Here is a 21,088-nt window from a genome sequence, read left to right on the forward strand (position 1 = left end):
CCTTGCTAGCCTTCCCGGGTCCCTCACCCAATCCTCCCCCCACACACACCAAAGTTGTAAAGTTCGTTTTCGACATGACAACTTGTACTTCTCATTGTTGCAACGGGTCCACCTGTATTCTTATTTAAATGACTTGTTTTTCCCCTTCCCCTCCACAAATTATAAGGATGTTACTCTTGAAGGCAGCAGAGGATCTTGCTTTTTAATCCAAGTAGGCAGTCTGTTGATTAATTGGAAAGTTAAGTCCGTTAATGTTGAGAGTTAAGACTGAGAGGTATTTGGTAGTTCCTGCCATGTTATCCACCTTCTTGGGGGCTGAGACAACTGGGTTCTTCCTATGGCTCTTGGATTCTCCATTTGGGTGCTGTTTCTTGGCCTTTATTGTGGTCTTGTTGGTTTTCTATGTGTAGGGCATCTTTAAGTATCTTTTTTAGGGCTGGTTTGCCGGAGATATATTGTTTCAGTTTTTCTTTGCTATGGAAGGTTTTTATTTGACCTTCAGTTATGAAGGAGAGTTTAGCTGGGTACAGTATTTTTGGTTGATAGTGTTTGCCTTTAGGGCGTGGCATCCATCATTCCGGGCTCTTCTTGCTTTAATTGTCCCTGCTGAGAAATCTGAAGTTATTCTAATTGGTTTCCCTTTATAGGTGATTGGTCTTTTCTCCTTGACAGCTTTAAGGATCCTTTCCTTGGTCTGAATAGATACTATGAGGATTATAATATGATGGTGGGATGTCCTGCTCTGGTCTGGTCTATTTGGGCTTCTAAAAGCTTCTTGTATCTGAATAGGCCTATCTTTTTGCATGTTTGGGAAGTTCTCTGTTAGGATCCTGTTAAATAAATTTCCTAGACCATTAACTTCTGTCTCTAGGTACTCCTCTATACCCATTATCTTCAGATTAGGCCTTCTGATGGTGTCTTCCAAATGTTGAATAGATCTATCATATTTCTTGGATTTGTCTTAGATAGTTGTATGTTCTTTCTCTGTATTATCTAGGCTGTCTTCAATCCCTGAGATTCGATCTTCTGCATGGTCTAACCTACTGTTGAGACTTTCTATGTTTTTTTTTTTATTTCCTTTCCTTCTAATTGGTCAGCTTTGATGCTTCAAATTATTTGTTGGAGCTTTGTTTTAGATCTTGTATGAACTTCTTTACTTTCTTAATTTGGTGTTCAGTGTTTATTCTCAAATCACTTAGTTGATTGGTTATGGTTTCCTTGGACTCCCTTTCCTTCTGTCAGGCTCCATTCAGCATTCCCTTTGTGGTCTCCCTGGATTTACATATTGTATTATAACATAAATATTCTGTAGTAAACTTGAATCATGTCCACTAAAACTTACAGTTTAAAAAACTTAGTTTAGAGTGCTCTAAATTTCTCCCTAACCTTATAGCAAAAGGAAAAATTTCTTAGTTGTTAATATAGCTTCTTTACCTATCTGCAATTATGTTTAACATTTTGTATTATGTTGTTCTTTTACCATTAAAATAATATTATTATCATGTTTCACATGGGGTCAAACAACAGTATTTGTAGGGAAAAAAAGGAGTCAAGAATTGATTTGGAGATCCTGTCCTACATTTAACTTTGAAGACTAATTTCAGCCTTGTAGATTTGTTCTGTTTCATGCAGTTCAACATGTTAACCACCTCTTTTTTCCTGGCTCAGATTCTGTGATTTAGTTTGCTGTTTTTCTCAACAGACCTTTTGTGTTTTTATTATTTTTTTTGCCTATCTTACTACGTTAAACTGACATTCTATTTTCTTTCTTTCAGCTACTCATGTTCACTCAGTCTTTACATTAAAGACAAACTTTACCTTTTGCAGCTGGTTCTGATTAAGTTCACCCAGTTCTGACCATTTTATTTTTCCTTTCTGAGCTCTCGACACTTGGGTATTCAGTTTATGTTTTATTAATTTATGTTTGCTGAAAGGTTTAAGAAAAACTATGCATTGCCAAATAGCACATATATGTACAGTCACTTCAAATTGTAAATTCCACTAGGACATGGGTTATCTCAGTTTTGCCTGGTCTCAGATCACCTTTGTCAGTTATTTTGCACAAACCAGATGCTGTAGTTCACATGAGATGGTGCTTCTGAGTGAAACTGAAACCACAGCATTTCAAGAAGTTACAGCATATCTAAATAGCAGACTGTTCAAGAATGCTAGATAAATAGAACATAAATATTTAGTAGGTATTCTATTGGTGGAGGAATCAAAGTAACTGAATTTCTTCATGCATAAAGTCTACTGGGCCTCAGAAAAATCCATTTTTGGAAGAAATTATTTAGGTGTATCAAATATTAATCAAAGCACCTAATATGTTTCTATCACTTTGCTAAACCATGGATGGAAAAGTTTTCTTGAAAAATGTAAAAAGTTGATTTTTTTACCTCAGGAGGAAAAGTTGCAGGGGAATGATAGATACTCTCAGGCTTAATACAAGCCAAGATGAATTAGCTGAGAGCACAGAGAGGGAACCAGGGCTTGGTGGAATAGTTCAGGAAATGTGTGTCTAGCTAAAATGACAGCAATCAATGCTTATCAAGTAAGGACCATGAGAAAGAATAGGGTAGAGTAGGGAAGGAGGGCACTGCAGGCAAGGGAATTGCCTGAAGTAAAGCATGGGAGTGTTTAACAATAAATGCAGAGAAGGGCTAATGGTTTAGTACTATTAAGGCATAAAGGAAGAAACCTTTTGCTAGAGGTAAGAATAGAGTAATAGGTAGGGACAGATCATGGGGTGTCTGTTTTGAGAGAGAACTCAGCTGATCTTGGAGGAATACTTGAACCACATCAAGTAGAAGAATAACAGGCCAAATGCCCCTGGCAGCAGGCTATGGGATGGATTTCCTGAGACAATTAAAAGCAGGAAAAGTGGGTCACAATCTAGGCAGGAGACAGTAAAGGCCTTGAACTGAAATGCAATAATACTACACAGGAGAAAGAATGGATTAATGTTAGCAGGAAACAGTTAACAAGATGTGGTGATAGAATATGGAGAGTGAAAGAGAAAGATATTTTGGGTAGACTGGATGGCTTTTGGGTGTCATAGAAGCAGGGGAAGAGAATGAATAATAGAGGGAGGATGACAAGTTCACTTCTCCCTGTTAAATTTAAGGTACTCATTGTCTACCTTCATGAATATAGGATCACCTTCCACTGAGAAGACTACTTGGAAGGCTACTTGGGAAAGGCATTGTCCTCAAGGGACAGAGAAGTTTTGGTTAAGAACAGGAAGTATAAGGAACATGTGAGAAAAAGTTGAAGTATATGATGGTTGAGTTATAGAAATGAGTTCCAGAGAACTTAGCTATGAGGAAGGGGATGGGAGTGGCTGGACAGAGTCCTATGGGCTGAGCATGTGGAAAGTTCAGAGGAGCATCTGTGACAATTTGCCTGATGATCAACAATGACATAGCTTTCAGGCTTGATAGAGTCAACTTGCTTTGATTATCCTCCATATAATTTAAGATTTTAGGCCGAATTTGCAGGGAAATGGATGGAGCTAGAAGGAATCATGTTGAGCGAGGTAAGCCAAGAACGAAGAGACAAAAGGTACATGGTCTCCCTGATAAGTGGATGCTAAATCCAAAATGTTAGGTGATATGACAAAACTAACAGGACTTAAGAAACAAAGAACTCCCACTCATCTGGTTGAACCACTACTAAATATCCCCATGCTGCTGAGCACCATTATATATTACACACTGTGATAGACAATTTGCTCCAGGAAAGTTAGAATGAACTTGTGACTTTAAATGAGCATCATTATTCCACAATACTGTGAATTTCCGGAAATTATGTAATCACTTAATCACAATCAAAAAAAAAAAAGAACCTCGGGGAAGGGAGGGAGGGAGGGGATGGTAGGGGGAAAACAATGGAGGGGGTAACAATGTTCAAGAGGAAGTGTACTCATTACCTCACTCATGTAACTGTAACCCTCTGTATAGTATCTTTACAATAAAAAAAATGGTTAAGATAAAAAAAAAGATTTTAGGCCGACAGAAACTGAGTTTGTTTTGGGGACTCTCTAGTCAAATGTGGTTAACATGATTTTAGCATGGTGTGACAAGTGAGTCTGTGATGGTGGTCTCCATGCAACAGCTCCCATGAAATTTATAAGCTGTGTGGTCAGTGGAATCCAGACTGGCAATAACAGAAAAAAATGGCCACACGATATTTGTTTATATAATTTTATTCAACTATATGTATTAACCCAAAAGTTAGCCAAAGATACACATATAATCAGAAAATTTCAAGTTTTCTTCTACATTGGAAATGCAGTCAAAGTGGGGAAAAATAGGTCAGGAAAGCATGTGAATGCTAAGAAGCACATAAATCTTTGTTTGTTTGTTTCTTTCTTTCTTTCTTTGTTCTTTCCTTCCTTTCTTCCTTCCTTCTTTCTTGTCTTCCTCTCTTCCTTTCTCGTCCTTTTTCCTTCATCCTTCTCCTTTCCTTTCCTTCTTTCTCTCTTTTCTTACATGATTCCTATCAGCTTCTGTAAAGCAGACTCATTCTGTCAGGTTCCAATTTGTGAATTTGAACCTTTCACTCCTTCAAATGGCCTTGATTGTGATCTCAGTCTAATAGAGAAGCCATCTTCTTACCCAAATTTTCATCAGTCCTATGTAAGAGTCTAGGAAGAAGCAGGGGCCAGTAAGGCAGCAATAGGCATAGACAGCAAGTGTAGGAGGTTGGCCAAGGCCATGCTGAGTGGTGAGGGGAGGTAGGAGAGTAAAGGAAGGGAATGTGTTATGTTTTGGTTTTTTTTTTTAAATTTTATTTTATTTGTGAACATACTGTACAGAGGGGTTACAATTACATGGGCAGGATAATGCGTACATTTCTTACCAAGCATTGCAGCCTCCTCCTTTGGTTTACCCTTCACATCCCTTCCCAGCCTCCCCCCTCCCCCCCAATCCCAATCCTTCTCCTTTCCCCCTCTCCCCCCCCCCCCCCCGCACCGATGTTGTAAAGCTCCTTTTGAACATGACAACTTGTACTTCTCATTGTTGCAACAGGTCCACCTGTATCCTTAAACAACTGGTTTTTCTCCATCTCCTCCACAAGTTATACTGACATCAAATATAGTAAAAGCAGGGGTTATACTGTGGGGGAGGGACATACAAAGCAACAAAGAGATAATCTTATAAATGTGTTAGAAACACATGCATGAAAGAAAAAACATTAAAATACATATCTAAGGGTTCATTTTCCTGACCTCACATTATCTGACCTTTTCTGCTTGACTCATACATATACTAGATATTGCAAATAAGGGAAACCATGGGACCTATGTTTCTTTGGGCCTGGCTTACTTCACTTAACATAGTTTTTTCCAAGTTTTTCCATTTCCTAACAAATGGGGCAATGTCATTCTTTCTGATGGAGGCATAGAATTTCATTGTGTATATATACCACATTTTCTTGATCCATTCATCTACTGAGGGGCATCTGGGTTGGTTCCATATCTTAGCTATGGTAAATAATGCTGCAATAAACATAGTTGTGCTGGTAGCTTTAGTGTGGTCTTGTTTGTAAACATTTGGGTAAATGCCCAAAAGTGGGATTGCTGGGTCATAGGGGAGTTCTATGTGAAGTCTTTTGAGGAACCTCCATACTGCTTTCCAAAGTGGTTGAACAAGTTTACATTCCCACCAACATGTTTTGGTTATTTTTGTATAACAAGCTATCTTAAAATTTAGTAGTTTGGAAAAAATTGATTATTTTATTACTAGTGGGTTTATTGAGCTCAGTTGAGTATTTTATCCATCATAGTTATTAATGTGATGCTAATTAGGATCATTCCCATGGCTGTACTTAGCTTGGAGCTCCATCTTGGATGGCCTCTCCATCCCCAAGGCCTCTGTGGGACAGCCTCACAACATTCAGATTCCTGAATTTATCAAATGGTGTCTGAAAGTCCAAAGGCAAGGGCAGAAGGAACTCTCAGCTTTAATGAAGTGAACACGAGGGACTGATAAAACATCATTTTTGTTACAATCTTTGTGACCAACACAGGTCATAAGGCCAGGCCAGCTCTATTAGAGGGAAAATGGACTCTACCTCTTGATAGAAGAGTAACCTCCTTGTACAGGAACAATGGGAATGGTTGCAACCATGTTTACACACCATCTCCCACAAGGGAGGAGTAAGGTTGTATACAGTGGTATGAATGACTAGGTCCCAGTAGTCATAGGTAATGCAGACACTGAAGTGAGTGTTTATCTTGAAGACAAAGGTAACTATTTAAGACTTGGTTGCAGGGGAGAAGGAGGGGAGAAAGGGGAAGAAATAATATATTTCCTTATGTCTTTGAATCAAGAAATTTCTCGTCCTGAACACCATTGTTTGCACCAGTTTTCTACCATGTTAGTTCTCAGGGTGTGTGTAATAAAGATATGTGGCTACTGCAGCTTTTCTGTAGAGAGTACTAAGGCTTTAAATGAAAGCAGTAAATTTTTCTCTTCTGCAATAAAGAGAAACCCTCAAACCATTTGTGTAGCATAATTCAGAAGTTATAGCACAGCCCATAGCAAAACATTTTTATGAGTAATCAAGTGCGGTAAATCAAAAGACTGTTCCCTTATTTCAGTTTTAAAGTGCTAAGATTTCCCAGTTACACCGTAAACAAAGAACAAAAAGGAACAGAGAATACAGAAGAAAAAAGCCAAGGTCAGTTCCTCTGCAAACTGCTATTTTGTAGCTCCTCATCAAGACCGGCCACCAAACTGCTGCCTGCTTACTTCTTTATTGTTTTTCAAGAAGGGTTAATAGCTGGGTGCCAGTGACTCATGCTGTAATCTTGGCTATTCAGGAGGCTGAGATCTGAGAATCACGGTTCGAAGCTAACCTGGGGCAGGAAAATCTTTGAGACTTATTTCCAGTTAACCACCAAAAGTCCAGAGTGGGGAGCTGTGGCTCAATTGGTAGAGTTCTAGTCTTGAGCAAAAAAGCTAAGGGACAGAACCCAAACTCTGAGCTCCCCCGTTGTCTCCCTTGACTGTTTCAGGGGGCTGTTGCACATGGCATTCTTTGATACTGGGTGCAAACATTCAGAACATTTGAAAGTGTTCTGAATGTTGTTTGTACTAGGTGATCACACATATTTTGATAAAAATAACCAACAATATCTAAAGTGAATATGTTAAGTTCTTGGTAGAAGCATCATGTATATTATTAATTTTTAATCGCAAAAGTCATGTTAAAAAGTTCAGGCTCACAAAGGCAAAAAATATTATATAGGTATTTAAATAATAAATAATGAATATCCCACTCATTTAAATATTTAAGAAAATTGGAGGAACCTCAATTGCGATCGCCTGTATTAAAATAGGACTATTTCCTACTTTTGTCAGTACAAAGCTGTGAGTCAGGGGCAGGATGAGGAGGGGCCCTGGGCCTGGGTCTGATAACTTAGAGGCACTCAGGGTGGTCTTACTTTGTTAGCTTATCATAGTCTAGGATTTGGGGCTCCAATTTTGGTTCAGTCTCTTCCTGCCTCTACTGCCCCAATTTTATTCATTTATTCATGATTCTGATTTTATTATAGCTCTACTTATCAATAAATACTCCCAAGCCATTTTGTTGAGACAGTTATAAAAAATGTATGCAATATGACCTGGAATTCTCAAAGCACATGATTTGGCAACGACCAAAGGTTATTAAAATGAAGAACATATTTTATCCTTGTGCTCAAAAAAGGTCTTAAAAGGGCAATATTAACTAAAATGGAGATGAACAGGCTCTCACAAACAAACATCAGCAGCAACCTCCATTTAAGGACTGTTTCTGAGAAAGGCATCTGCCTTCTGAAAATTTAATCATTCTGATTTAATTCATGCAATGAAGTATTTAAAAAATAAAGCCAACTACAGAGATAATAGTTCTGTCCAGATAATATGTTAAAACAAATCAATCTTCACTATGGAATAGTGATTTCCATTTTATTTTTATTTTGTAACCTGGTGTGATATATTTATATTATTCAGTACCCCACTTTGCTTATTTTGCTGTATTGTTTCCAGACTTTCTTATCCAAAGATTAAATAATTTGTGATGGGTCTTACGAAAAAATGAATTTCAAAAATGAAGGAACATTTTTTAGGATGATGAATGGTTGTTCATCTTCCTGTGAGTTTGGTGAATGATGTGGAAAGGAAAAAACATGATGCTATAGAAAAGGAATAAATAAGGTCACATACTGGGCAGAAGCAAATAGTTTTGTGTGCTTTCTATTGATGTGTTCACCTGCAAAGAATCCATTCCTAGTCTTTTAAGCCACACATAAGGCTTCTCTTCTCTACCTATGGTGAATGATAGAAAGCTAGATTGATAGGGGATGTATGAGATCAAAAGAACAATAGAAGGGATGGCATTAATCAAGATTATACTCATAACTGATGTGCTCGAATTGAAACTCTTTTGTAGGACTACTTATAGATGATAAAAATACTTAAAAACTACATTGAAGATGTTACACACAAGAATCCATAGTCTGAGTCTATCACCCAAATATTGAACAGAAATGGAAGACTATGAAGTAAAGAACATTGGCTCTGTATATTTCTTTTTGCCAGTCCTGGGGCTTGAACTCAGGGTCTGGGTACTATCCCTGAGCTTCTTGTGCTCAAGGTTAGCACTCTACCACTTGGACCACAGCACTTCAGGCATTTTCTGTTTGTGTGGTACTGAGGAATCAAACCTAGAGCTTCATACATGCTAGGCAAGCACTCTATCACTGAGCCACATTCCCAGCCCAGAACATTGGCTCTACAGTCATCTAAAACTGTTTGACTGACACCTCTGTTCACAGTGTTTGATTTGATTTGATTCCCTTACACCTTGGTTTCATATGTAGGATAGAATTATTTTGCAGGCGTGGTTGAACAAAATATATATGTGTGTGTATACTCTATGAATTTGAGCATATAAATATATGTCTGTATAAATGGACTCTATATACATCTATATTTATCTCCATAGTTATATTTATAATCACACAGGAAGCACTTGATGACTCAATGCTTTTATTTTTATTATTGTATTAGGGTAAGATTAGCTTAGAGTTGTTGTGGTAAGCTGAATAAAGACTCCTCCAAGAAGTCCATATCCTAAGCCTTGGAATGTATGAATGTTATCTTATATGATTAAAGGGATTTTACAGATGTGATCTTGAGATAGTGAGATTATCTAGGTAGGCTCAGTGCAAATACAAAGGTTTTCAAAGTGGGGTGTAAGAGTCAGATTCAGACAGGAGGTGTGGTGGCAGAAGCAGGCAAAGAGAAAGATCTAAAGATGGAGAGAGACCACAAGTTAAAAGATATCTACTATTTTTGAAAACTATAGTATAGGGTGGATTCTGTTTGGAAGCCTCTAAAAGGAATACGGCTTTGTAGATAGATCTTCTTTAGACTTTGACCTCTTGAACTGTAAAGTAATAAATTAATGTTGTTTTAAGCCATGGAGATGGTCATAATTTGTTACAGCAGCCACAGGAAACCTACACGGTTGTGGTTAGAAAGCATCTATTGGAGCTCTGCCCACAGCCACCACTGTCTGGGTGGTCCATCTGCTGAGAGTCACAATCACAATCCTTCCAAGGCTGGAACTTCGAAGAGACACCTAAAGATACTCAGAGGAAGTCTTCTGGCTGTCCTTGGAGACTTGAAAGTAGGTGCCTCATTCTCTACATTAAGCAAGCAAACTGGCCTGGCTTTTGCACCTCTTGCCCTCTTCAGAAAGAGGGAATTGGAGGAAGCTCAAAGGAAACAAGGAAGATTGGGCAAAACAGGAGCACACGTGCGCATACGCACACGTGCGCGTACACACACACACACACACACACACACACACACACACACACACACACATACACGCACAGTGGTGGATTGCTGGTTGTGGTTTTACTGGAAGGTTCTTAGAACATTTTTGGTTGAGGCCCTACATTCTTTTTCAAGACCTAAAAGGTTATGGCCATTGAGCTACATCCTAGGGGGTGTGGAGTTGTGGGGTTGTGTGTGTGTGTGGGGGGGGGTTTGTGGCTGCTGTTCAGGCATGACACAAAGACCTGGGTTTGAGAAAGCTCCTTCCCTCTTAACTCTGTTATTCAGGAAGCTTTTGTTCATTTTCTGTTTGTCCTTGAGATAAAAAGATCTCTCCAATATCCCTCTGTGAAAAGGACTTTATCTTAAAGTTCTGGGGGAACGATGGGCGTCTGTATACCTGATGAAATATCATCTTGCCTCCCAAAGGCCAAAAATAAAAGGCAACATTCTGTGCTCTTTCCAAACAATGATGCAGCCACCACGGGTCACACAAGAGGCCATTATGCTACTCTGTAATATCTTGCTTACTTACTCCTTGTGCTCCTAAACACAGCTCTCATCTATAGCTGCATTAAAGCACTTGTTCCAGCAGTTTAGAATCCTTTGTGCCTCCTCCCACCTTCAGAATCAATGCTTTCCTTAGTGCTGGGATCACATGTTGTGGAGCTTGATATTCCCAGAGATTAACATGGTGCTTGGCACTATTATAATGAGCCATTGATAAATGGCTCTGCTTCCTATCCACCATGATATGAACTGCTCTCCCCCAAATCCTTCCTCCCATAATGGGCTGAATTCTCTACAACCATGATGAAAACAAAGCCTTTCTCCTTGCCGTTGCTTCTATCAGGTATTTGTTTGATTGCAACAACACAAGAGTAACCAACACAGAAAATTAGAGTTATTGCTGCAACTATACCAATAATATTGCTCATAAGCCTTTGGAATTGTTTTGTGGGAAGAATTTGGGATAGTTTGGAGAAGCAGACAAAAAAGTCCCAGGATGGTGAAAACAGGGATTAATGGGCAATTCCAGTGGGAGCCCAGGAGAATGCCAACAGGAATGTGACACCAAAAGCCCTATCATGAGGTATCAGATGGGAATGAAGACTCTACTGGATGTGGACTATAGGCTATTCATGCTATATTCTGGCCAAAAAAAAAAGGTCTAATTTGTTTTTTGTCTGTATCCTGAGACTGTGTAAATCTGAACTGAAAAAGTATCAGGATGATTAATTTGGCAGGGGAAATTTCAGCACAAGATTCAGGCTTGTATCAATATTGCAGACAGCAATATTTCTGATTTGCCGAGAGAATCAGGAGCAAAAAGCAGAGCAGAAAGACTTGAAACATTTGTAGTTTGGTCAGAAAAGTCGTCATCAGATTGAGTCTAAGGGAGCCTTGCTTTCAGAAGAGATTAGTGCCATTAAAAAGAGATTAAGCACTTTGCATCTGGATAAGGTGCAAAGATGACTTGAGGTCAGAAACTAGTTGGGTCCCATTCATAGCAGGTTCAAAGGTACAAGTTTTAAACCTGGTTTTAGAAGACAACACTTCTCCAGGCTGCCTGGGGAAATATTTCCCCAAGTTCAGCCACATAGGCATTCAGAGGCTGCTGAATCAAGCTGACAGTAGATCTTAGTGTCATCCATAAGATGCTGATTTTGCAGGTGTCCAGAATGCAAGAGTTATGGGGTCATGCAAGGTTTCTGCACAGATTTCAAAGGAAGGCATGGCAGGCCAGGCAATATGTGAAAGAGTCAGAATCCCTACAAATAGCATCCAGGAAGGCAAAGCATGATGCTGTGAGGGTAAAGCATAAGCTACCACAGAAATAAAATATTGGAGATAACCAGAACCATGGAATATCTCCCATGGAAAGCAGCAGACAACAAGTGGAGCCAGGAAAGGGGCTACAAATTGCAAGACCATATTGTGAAGTGTCCCAGCCTGTTGGAGTCTTTTAGATAATGACACCACATACCCTGGATGCCAGACGTGGAATCATTAGATTTAATGTTTATCTGGCTAGATTTGGGTCTGGCTTTGGTCCAGTCCTTTCTTGCTATTCCCCTATTCCTCCCTTTCATTTGTTTTTCATTTTTGTGTCACCTTGAGGCTTCACTACAGGGCCTGGGAGCTGTCTGAGCCATCTAGCTTTTTGGTAGTTTATTGGAGATAAGAGTCTTGCAGACTTTCCTCCTTAGGGTTGGTTTCCTCAGGTCTCAGCCTCCTTAGTAGCTAGGATTACAGGCATGAGTCATAGCGCCAGGCTTCTATTCCTCCATTTTGGAATTGGAATTTTGTGCCATTATATATTGGAAGTATATAATATTCTTTTAGATTTTGCAGGGACAAACATGTTCATAGGATGAACAAACTTTCCCTTATCCCATTAATTACACAGCTGCTATCCAGTTGCTTTTAAAAAATCAATAAAAAAGTTAAAAACAATAAAATTTTAAAAGTGAGGTACAATTTATGAATACCAAAAAAGTAACAACTATTCAGTTCAATAATTTTGATAGTTGAATATCTCATAATGATTGACTATACCAAATAAGAGGCAGCCACTGTTCATGTATTTTTTCACTGTAATTTAATTCTGCCAAAGTTTGGATTTCTACATAGATGGAATTACACACACACACACACACACACACACACACACACACACACACGTTCCCCAGTTTCTTTTATTCAGCATAAATCGGAGGTCTAAATGGTGTCCAAGTTGTTCAATAAACAGTAGCTTTTCTCTTTTTTATTTCTAGTTAATATTCTAGTTCATAGATGTGTCATAGTATGCTCATCCATTTTTCTATGGATGAATGTTTGGGTTATACCTATGTTCACTGAATAGTCTTGTACAAATCTCTTTGTGGGTATTTTTTAATTTCCTTTTGGAGATTTGAGAATAGCTACGTGGTTAGACAGAGAAGTTAATTTCTAATAATCTGATGAGCTATTTTTTAAATAGTTGTATCATTTCCATTTCTACCAGCAACACCAGAGAGTTCAATTTCTTCACACATTCTACCATGTTCATTATTGTCACAGTTTATATTTTGGTATTTTAGTAGGTGAAAAATGGCTTGGTTCACTTATTTGGCAGTGCAGCCAAGGGCTTTGCTCCTGCCAGGAAAGTGCCCTACTACCAAACTGCTTCCCCAGCCCCTATTGTGGTTTTAATTTGCACCTATGTGATGACTAATGATGTTGCAAACATTTCCTGGTGTTTATTGTCCATATTGGAAGATATGCTTCTCATCCAATCAGAGCAGAGACAAGAACAACAGCCTGAAGTGAGTGCTGTCAGAGCAAGAGAGAAAGCTAGAAGAGAGGCTGCATACCCAATGGGAAGCCAGCCCTCTGCATTCTCGTGTCAGAGAAGTATTTAGAAGGCCAATGAGAAGGCAGCAACATCCTCACCAATGTGACTGACCCATAAAATACTATCTCCTTTGAGGAAAATGCAAACCTCATGAGGTTCACAGAGTGAGATTAAGATATTTTGCAAATAAAAATAAAATCCCTCATGCAAACACCAGAGATGGGTGCAAGAAAAGGAGTTTGGAGAAGCAGTGGAACTTGGAGATCCCAGACCAAAAGCCCAGATCCCAGGCCAAAAGAGAGATATTTGTATCTTACCAGTTACTGATGAGAAATGATTTATAGTTTGCTCAGAAATCCTGTCTAGCATTAGTTGTATCATATGTGCATTTTATTCCACAGTGGAGAATGAAGCATTTTTGCTATTCCTGTCTATTGCTTTCAGCAATTCCCAACCTCCAGATCCTTCCAGGTAGTGATACAGATAGCTGCTAGGGCTTAGACTGCTGGGGCATGGCTCTCATAGGCAACCATGCCTTGTCTGGAAATGGAAAACCTCAGGGTCAGTAGTAGATTATTAACACAAATGCTGTGCCGGGGTTTTCCTTTATTAGAGAGTGGCACTTATAGCCTATTTCCAGCCCTGCTGTTCAAATGTTCCTTCATTTCCTGCTAAAAATCATGACCACTTTCCCTATGGTAGACAGTTCTTCAGTAATAGAGTTGCCTCCAACAGAGAGATCAAGATACATTTCAGAACCACAGTTACCACAGAGAAGTCTTCTGCAGAGAAGTAGGTGAGTATAGAGCTGCACACATTGCTCCTCTAAAAATCAAAGATCCCTTGACTGAGCAAGAACAGCTTACAGACAACCAGTCACCCAGCTGCAGTGGAGGCAAAGCACTGGCTGTCACAGAAAGAGAGGACAGAGATCCCCCATGGAGCTTTGGTTCTTTAAATCAAGAACCAATGTTGGCAAAAAGTGACAAGCATCAAAACCAATTCTCCACCAGGCGGTTAATTTCCTATGGCAGGATAATCATTAAAAGGGTAAAAATGGCGGTAATCTTCGTACAAAGAGTGATCTCAATGTCTCAGGCCACACTAGTCATTAAGACAACTCTTTCCCTGGAAAATTCCTGTTATTTTTTTTTCTGGTTTACCTGTTTCTCTCTTTTTTCCTCTAGCTTTTCTGTCTCTTAACTTCTGTCTTCTTTGTCCATGTGGGATTATTGGCTTGGAAAGAAAATAGAGTATAGGAAACATCTGTCATTCCTACAGCTTTTTTTCTCATGTCCTATTACTACCCAGCTCTGCCTGATATCTGACAGTGACCCATTAGCCAAGGAAATAAAAGGATCTTTTTTCTAGAATGCAATACTCCCAAAGCAACCCTTAGGATGATCTAAGGAAGAGCACTGCTTGATGAGGCTTTCCATCATATTTGATGGAAATCTTACCTGATTCGTGTAAACCTTATAAATTACCATGAGCATGACTATGTACATCGTACATAGTACATTGTACTTGTAGACACTGAAGAAATATTTGTTGAATTTACATAATATATATATATATATATATATATATATAATTCAGAATATATGTGGTCCAGTGGATAGGTCTTCCTAGCTCATGGTTTACTTACCAAGCTCATATTTTGTGCCTAGATCATATTCACTAGAGAGCATTATTACTGAGGATGCTGGTGCTACATTATTTCCAACCTGATTCTTTTTCTCAGTTTGATGGTACTTATTGAGTCACACCTTATACTAGTGTTGCTTTTAAGCTCACTTCTGGAAAGATTGTGGGAATAATGTTGAGACAAAAACACACCTTGACAAAAACCACACCTATAGAAACTCTGCCCTCTCTGTTCCCATAATATCTCTAGAAAATAAAATTTTCTAAATGTGGCATACCTGGTCCACTCCTGCATGGAAGGCAGCCAGGACCTCCTGTCTGTGTCTGCAACCTCGGGATACTGACCTAACTGAAATATTTTCAACTTAATGGATTCCTTGAGAGATAGTCTCCTGATTTGTTGTCATTGCTGATCACATAGAAGATCAGAAGACCAAGCATTAGATGGTATGTGTCTTAGTTGATTTGTGCTACTATAACAAAATACCTTAGACTGGATATTTATAAGCAATATAAATTTATCTTTCATAGTTATGGAGGCTGGAATGTATAAGATTAGGCCTGGCACATCTGTGTCTGGTAACAGCCTGGTCTTAGATCCCAAGATTACACTGTGAACACTGTAAACCCCTCCAGGGATCGAACTCTATGTCTTCATGTGACAGAAGTGCAGAAAATTAGTTAATTAATTAGTAAGTCAATATTCTGTCTGTTTTTTCAAGGGCCTTTAAAAATGTATTGAAATATGCTTAATATAAAATGTTAATATCCTCAAAATATTACTTCCATATTAATTTAAGAAAATAAATTTTAAACAATCTCTAAAATGCCATAAATGGCAGTACTATCTTTAAAAAACATATCAACAAAAAATGCTAAGAAATCACAAGATATCATATACTTTTTTCCCCAAAATTGGATGTTCAAAGCCATTATAGTCACCTAAAAACCTCATCCCATAGCACATCACACACACACACACACACACACAAATTGAAAGTAAAATTTTCAATTATAACTATATGTGAAATGTCTAACAGTTAAATACCTTGAACAATATAAAGAGTAACAAAAGCTAACTGCACTGGAGCTGTACTGGAAACCTCTATTAATACTTTTTAAGGTTTATCTTAAACTTTCTTGGTTTCACTGCTTTACAGTTACAATGTAAATAAGTCCAAAAGATGGTTAAAACAGATTATTAAAATAGTATTCTTAAACATATTATTTGAGAAAGTACACAATATGAGTCTGTATCCTTCAAGACATGCTGGATAGCGTTTCAAGGTTCTAAATTGTTACATTATATCAAATACAAGCATCAATGTATGAATTCAGTAGAACTGTTACCTAAATATTTAATAAAATGTTAAATGCCATGGGTTTAAGAAGATCATAGGTCTCCAAAAACTAAAATTAAAAATATAAAAGCAATGAAGGTGATATACTTTTACATATGGATATTGGGTAAACTGAGCTATAAAATTATATGTTTGGTTCTAAACAATCAATGGAACTTTGGGGGCACTTTTTATGATAATTATGATGACACCAGTTTTCTCCACTTATCAAAACTATGTAGACATTCTGGAATAATGTAAAGTGGATATTTATATACCTATACCTCAACTAACCTAAATTTAGCTACCTACATAATTTTTAAAAATTTATTTCTAATGAGTAAATCTTTTGTTCCAAATGGTACCTTCAATGAATAAGATACATTCTCAATATGATATCAGAAGAACTGGAAAAGATTAGATCAGAGCAATTGCATTCAGCAATTGTGAATCATAAGCTGCACTCTGAAAGAGGGATTTTTTTAATCATCTTCCTAACACTATGTCTTTTTTTTAAACAGTATACAGAAGGGATGCTATAAATGACATTTTCTGAAGCTTGGATGATAAGTTCTTTTTATTAAGACATACATTGTATTTATACTACAGGACTTGTTGTTTTGTTTTTTTTGTGGGGACACTAATCTATTTATGAAGGCCAAACCCCCATGACCTAATCACCTCCTAAGAATCTATTTCTTAATACTGTTGAATCAGAGATTCAGTGTCAACGTGAGTTTTGACAGGAACACAAACATAAGGTAGGTATTTTGCCAGTAAATAAATCAGAATATTTCTTATAATTCATCAAATGTATAGCAGGTAGGAGACTGGATTTCCCTAATACATTTCCCATTGAACAAATATTTGTTGAGTATCTATGCATGCCAAAAACTTTTCTAGAGTTCTGGCTGCAATGACGAAGAAAATGAAGTAGACACTCCGAAATTATGCAAATCTTTTTCAAGACAAGATGATTGGCCTGAAATCTTAAGCTGATAGGGACAGGGTAACAAAATCACTGGAAGGGTCTTGGTGAACCAAGAAGCTTTGGGAGCACCTTCCACATCAGTTTTCTCTTGGTAAATCCTCTTGGAATATTCACTACTGTGCTTTGTGAACTCTAAGGAATCATTATACTGGGGGCATAGGGTCACAAACAATTTTCCACTGCAAATTGAGAACAGAATTTTCTTGTCCGAAATAAGATCATGCTTGCAAACTTGTGGATTTTATGTTTTTATTTCTGCGTGTGATGTCATTCCCAACCCACTAGGAATAACTCTCCAAAGGCTTAGCACACCATTTGATGCTTTTGATCTGCCTGTGCTTTACAATATGATGATTACAACTTTAGACTCTTACGTTACTTACTTCTGCCTGTTAAAATGCAGTGGATGGGAGAAGATAAGGTTTCAACATGGTCATGTTGTTTTGACGTAGGATGAAAGTAGAAGCAAGGAGGGATTTACAATTTTAGGTTTGATATTCAGGGAAAAGGGAGTATTCAGGAAATACTATCTCAGCAAAACTGAGTTAATTGCTTTTTGTCACATGCTGTGATATTTCACGTGAAGAAATCAAACATGTTTATATGAAAAGCACTGCTAGTGTTATTTGGACTCAAACCTGAGCTGTGGCTTTATAAAACCTCTGTAGGTACCCACAGGGACAAAGTAAGCTGGGGATGAAAATAGGAGTGGTAAGGGCTTGAATCCCAGCTCTCTTTCACTTGGGGCTTAGAAAAGCTGCTGTACCTTATCTGTGAAATGGAGATAATAATGTGCAGGTTATAGGAATGTTAGAGCTTCTCCTGAGCAGTAAATGTATTTGTTTGTAGCCATAGTATCTGGCAGGTGGTATGTTCTCACAGAATGGCATAAACATAGTCAATATCTGTGTCGTGGGTTCCATAATCTCTTAAAAATGGAGGCCTTCTTTTCCTAGTGAGCAGAGAACAAGTCTCTGGAATTACTGCCAGGGGAGAGGCCAAGTAGGAAGGAAAAAGATCAAGTGGCACAAGTTTCTTGGTCAGTGTACTAAAGAGGTATTCTTCCAAATATTGAGGCAATTAGTCAGGACCCATTAGACCTTCACAACCCCTAGTTCATGGATGGCCAGCATGCTCGTCCACAAGCTCTGTCACTGATCCCTGTTCATAATGACAAAGTTGTAAATTGGTGTGCAGTGGTGAAACTCTTAAGCAAATACGCTTTTAGGAAAGGAAAGGTTTCTGAACAGCTAGCCACTGGGACGAGAAGGGGAAGGAGGCAAGACCATTTGCTTACAAAGTAATAAAATATAAACTTTCCAAACTACTCATGTGTTTTGCATGTGTAAAATTGGCATCGGAGTATATCATGTGGCCCCAAACTGCATGAGATTAAAGTTTTCAGATGGATATGAAAGTACATAAAAAAGGAATTGCAATATGGGGAACCAAGATTGGCTTTAGTCAACTGACCATTAATTATTCAGTACAGGATTGACAGCTGCTAAGGCTGATACCATCTTGCTCTTATTTCTCACTCTCTAGGAGGGAGCTATTGCCACACATTTTTTTTTTCTTTTGGTCTAGAGAAGCAGAATTCTGACTAGGTCTCTTCATTTAAAAAAAAATCATAAAAATCCTGGACTTTATTTCCTAGGACCACAACTGGGTCACTGAGCTCTCTAAATCAGGACACTTTTTTCAGGTGAGAGCTGTAGTCCAAGATACAAAAAAAAAAGACAACAACCATAAAAATGAGCCAACCATCTGACTCCTCTGAACATCTGATTTGGCCTGTGAGTGTGGGCTCAAAAATAACGAGATGCTTAATTACACTTCTAAACTTAGTTCATGAATTTGCATTTGCAAGTAATCAGAGAAGTATTTGCTTAGAAATGTGTTCCATTTCCTGTGTGCTCTAAATCAAATACTGAACAACAGATACGATTCTGAAATTCCTTTTTAAAAATAATGTGTTATAGAGTCCCTACCACTTTGGCATTGGATACTGTGGGAATCTCATGATCCAAGTAGGTTAGACATCATTCATTTGGGGAAAGCTGCCACTGGCAATAGAGGCCATGAGCCAAAGTCGGTCAAGTGGCCAGCAATGCAGGTCACTTCTTCTCACTCTCCACCCCAATAGAAGCCAGGTCTCATCTCTCCTAATTTTGTACTCATTTTGGTAACTACAGAACATCTAGTAGCACACAGAAGAGGTATTTTGAAGGACTAGTGACAGAGGCTGGTTTAGTACTCTCAGTCTATATTTATTAGTTCATTCATTCAAATGGGTTCAAGTGCTTATACTTTATTTATATTTTAAAAATATAAAGATGAAGCCAGTGGCTAACGCTCATAACCCTAGCACTCAGGAGGCTGAGATCTGAGGATCATGGTTTGAAGTCACCCTTGTCAAGAAAGTCCATAAGACTCTTATCTGCAGTTAATACCAAAAGTTAGTAAGTAAATAAATAAATGCTGGAAGTGGAGGTGTGGCTCAAGTGTTAAAGCACTAGCCTTGAGCATAGAAACTCAGGGACAGACAGTGCCCAGGCCCTAAGATCAAGCCCCAGGACTGGCACCAAAATTTTTTTTAAAAAAATATCCACTGTTTTAACAAAGGTAACAGTTATATATTAGTTAAAAAGATAAACTTTTAAAAGATAACAATGTCATGACTACATATTATTATATGTGGTATTAATGTCAGTGGGGGACATTAAATTATTTGTCTCAACTCGCTTCCCTGTATTGTTATATATCCAACCATTTCCATAGTCATATGAGTGAAATGTCCTTCTCTGTTGCTTTGGGATTGGCCATGTGGTTTGCTCTGAAAAATGGGATGTAAACAAAAGTATGAAATGGGTTTGTTAGGTTTGGCTTGAGTCCTTGAGCTTATGCATCATCATGAATGGAATAAGTTCTGTCCCAACTCTATGGTTGTATTACATTGAGACTGGTGGCAATTTGTGTGTATAAACTGAGCTGACCAGTAGATCTAAGGGTCTCCAAAGCTACACTTGCTGGGTCTGAGGAGACTCCTTAGAAATGATATGTAACTGAAGGTGATTGGTTTGTGTCTGAGTGAGTAAAAAGTCAAAACAAGCATGACCAAGAGAAAAGATTTACTATTTTGCAATGGTTAAGGGAAGATGGTAGTTATTTCCAGAATAATCCTCTTCTCAAACAAAGAAAGGGGAGGACTTTTTTTAAAGAGCAGACATATGTTCATATGGGAGAGTATTTGTGTTGGATGCATTCTGGAGCATACTCAAAGTGTACATTACTAAGCATGGGTTAAGGTCACAGTTGAGGAAGGAAAGATAGTAGACAAGAATGCTTTAGATCACACTGAACTTGCATCATAAAGATGGCAAATGAGACTGCTACTGGCCATGCTTAGTTCTTTTCTCAGAAAATTTTTAGCTGCAAAGAAAAGGACACTTGGAAGGGATGTTAATATAAGAGTTTGCTGCTAAGGTGCCTGCCACACTTAACCATAATGACTAAGCAGATGCTTAAAGGAAAGTAGTGTGTGTGTGTGTGTGTGTGTGTGTGTGTGTGTGTGTGTGTGTGTGTGTGTGCAAATAGAAGGAATAGACAGGATGTAAGAGAGAGAGCATAGCTTGTTCTCTGAGCTATGGGGAAAACAACTTGGCTGGAGCAGAACCACCCCCTGAAGAGAAAGGAAGGCTGAAGTCAGCTGAGTATTTAAGGGTTCTCTCACTGAATGCTAGACACTGAACATTGGCTGATGAAGCATAACAAGGGATTTGTCTACTGATAGAGAAAAGCTATTCCATAAAGTTTCATGTTGCTTTGACATGTATTCATTTCCTATTACCTATTTTCAGACAAAGTGTCAAATTAAAAAGTATCTGGCTGAAGACTGAAATCCAATGTGCATTATACATATAACCCTGGTGGGTAGTAT

Source organism: Dipodomys ordii, unplaced genomic scaffold, assembly GCF_000151885.1.
Source record: "Dipodomys ordii isolate 6190 unplaced genomic scaffold, Dord_2.0 Scaffold37, whole genome shotgun sequence".
NCBI classification, from domain to species: Eukaryota; Metazoa; Chordata; class Mammalia; order Rodentia; family Heteromyidae; genus Dipodomys; species Dipodomys ordii.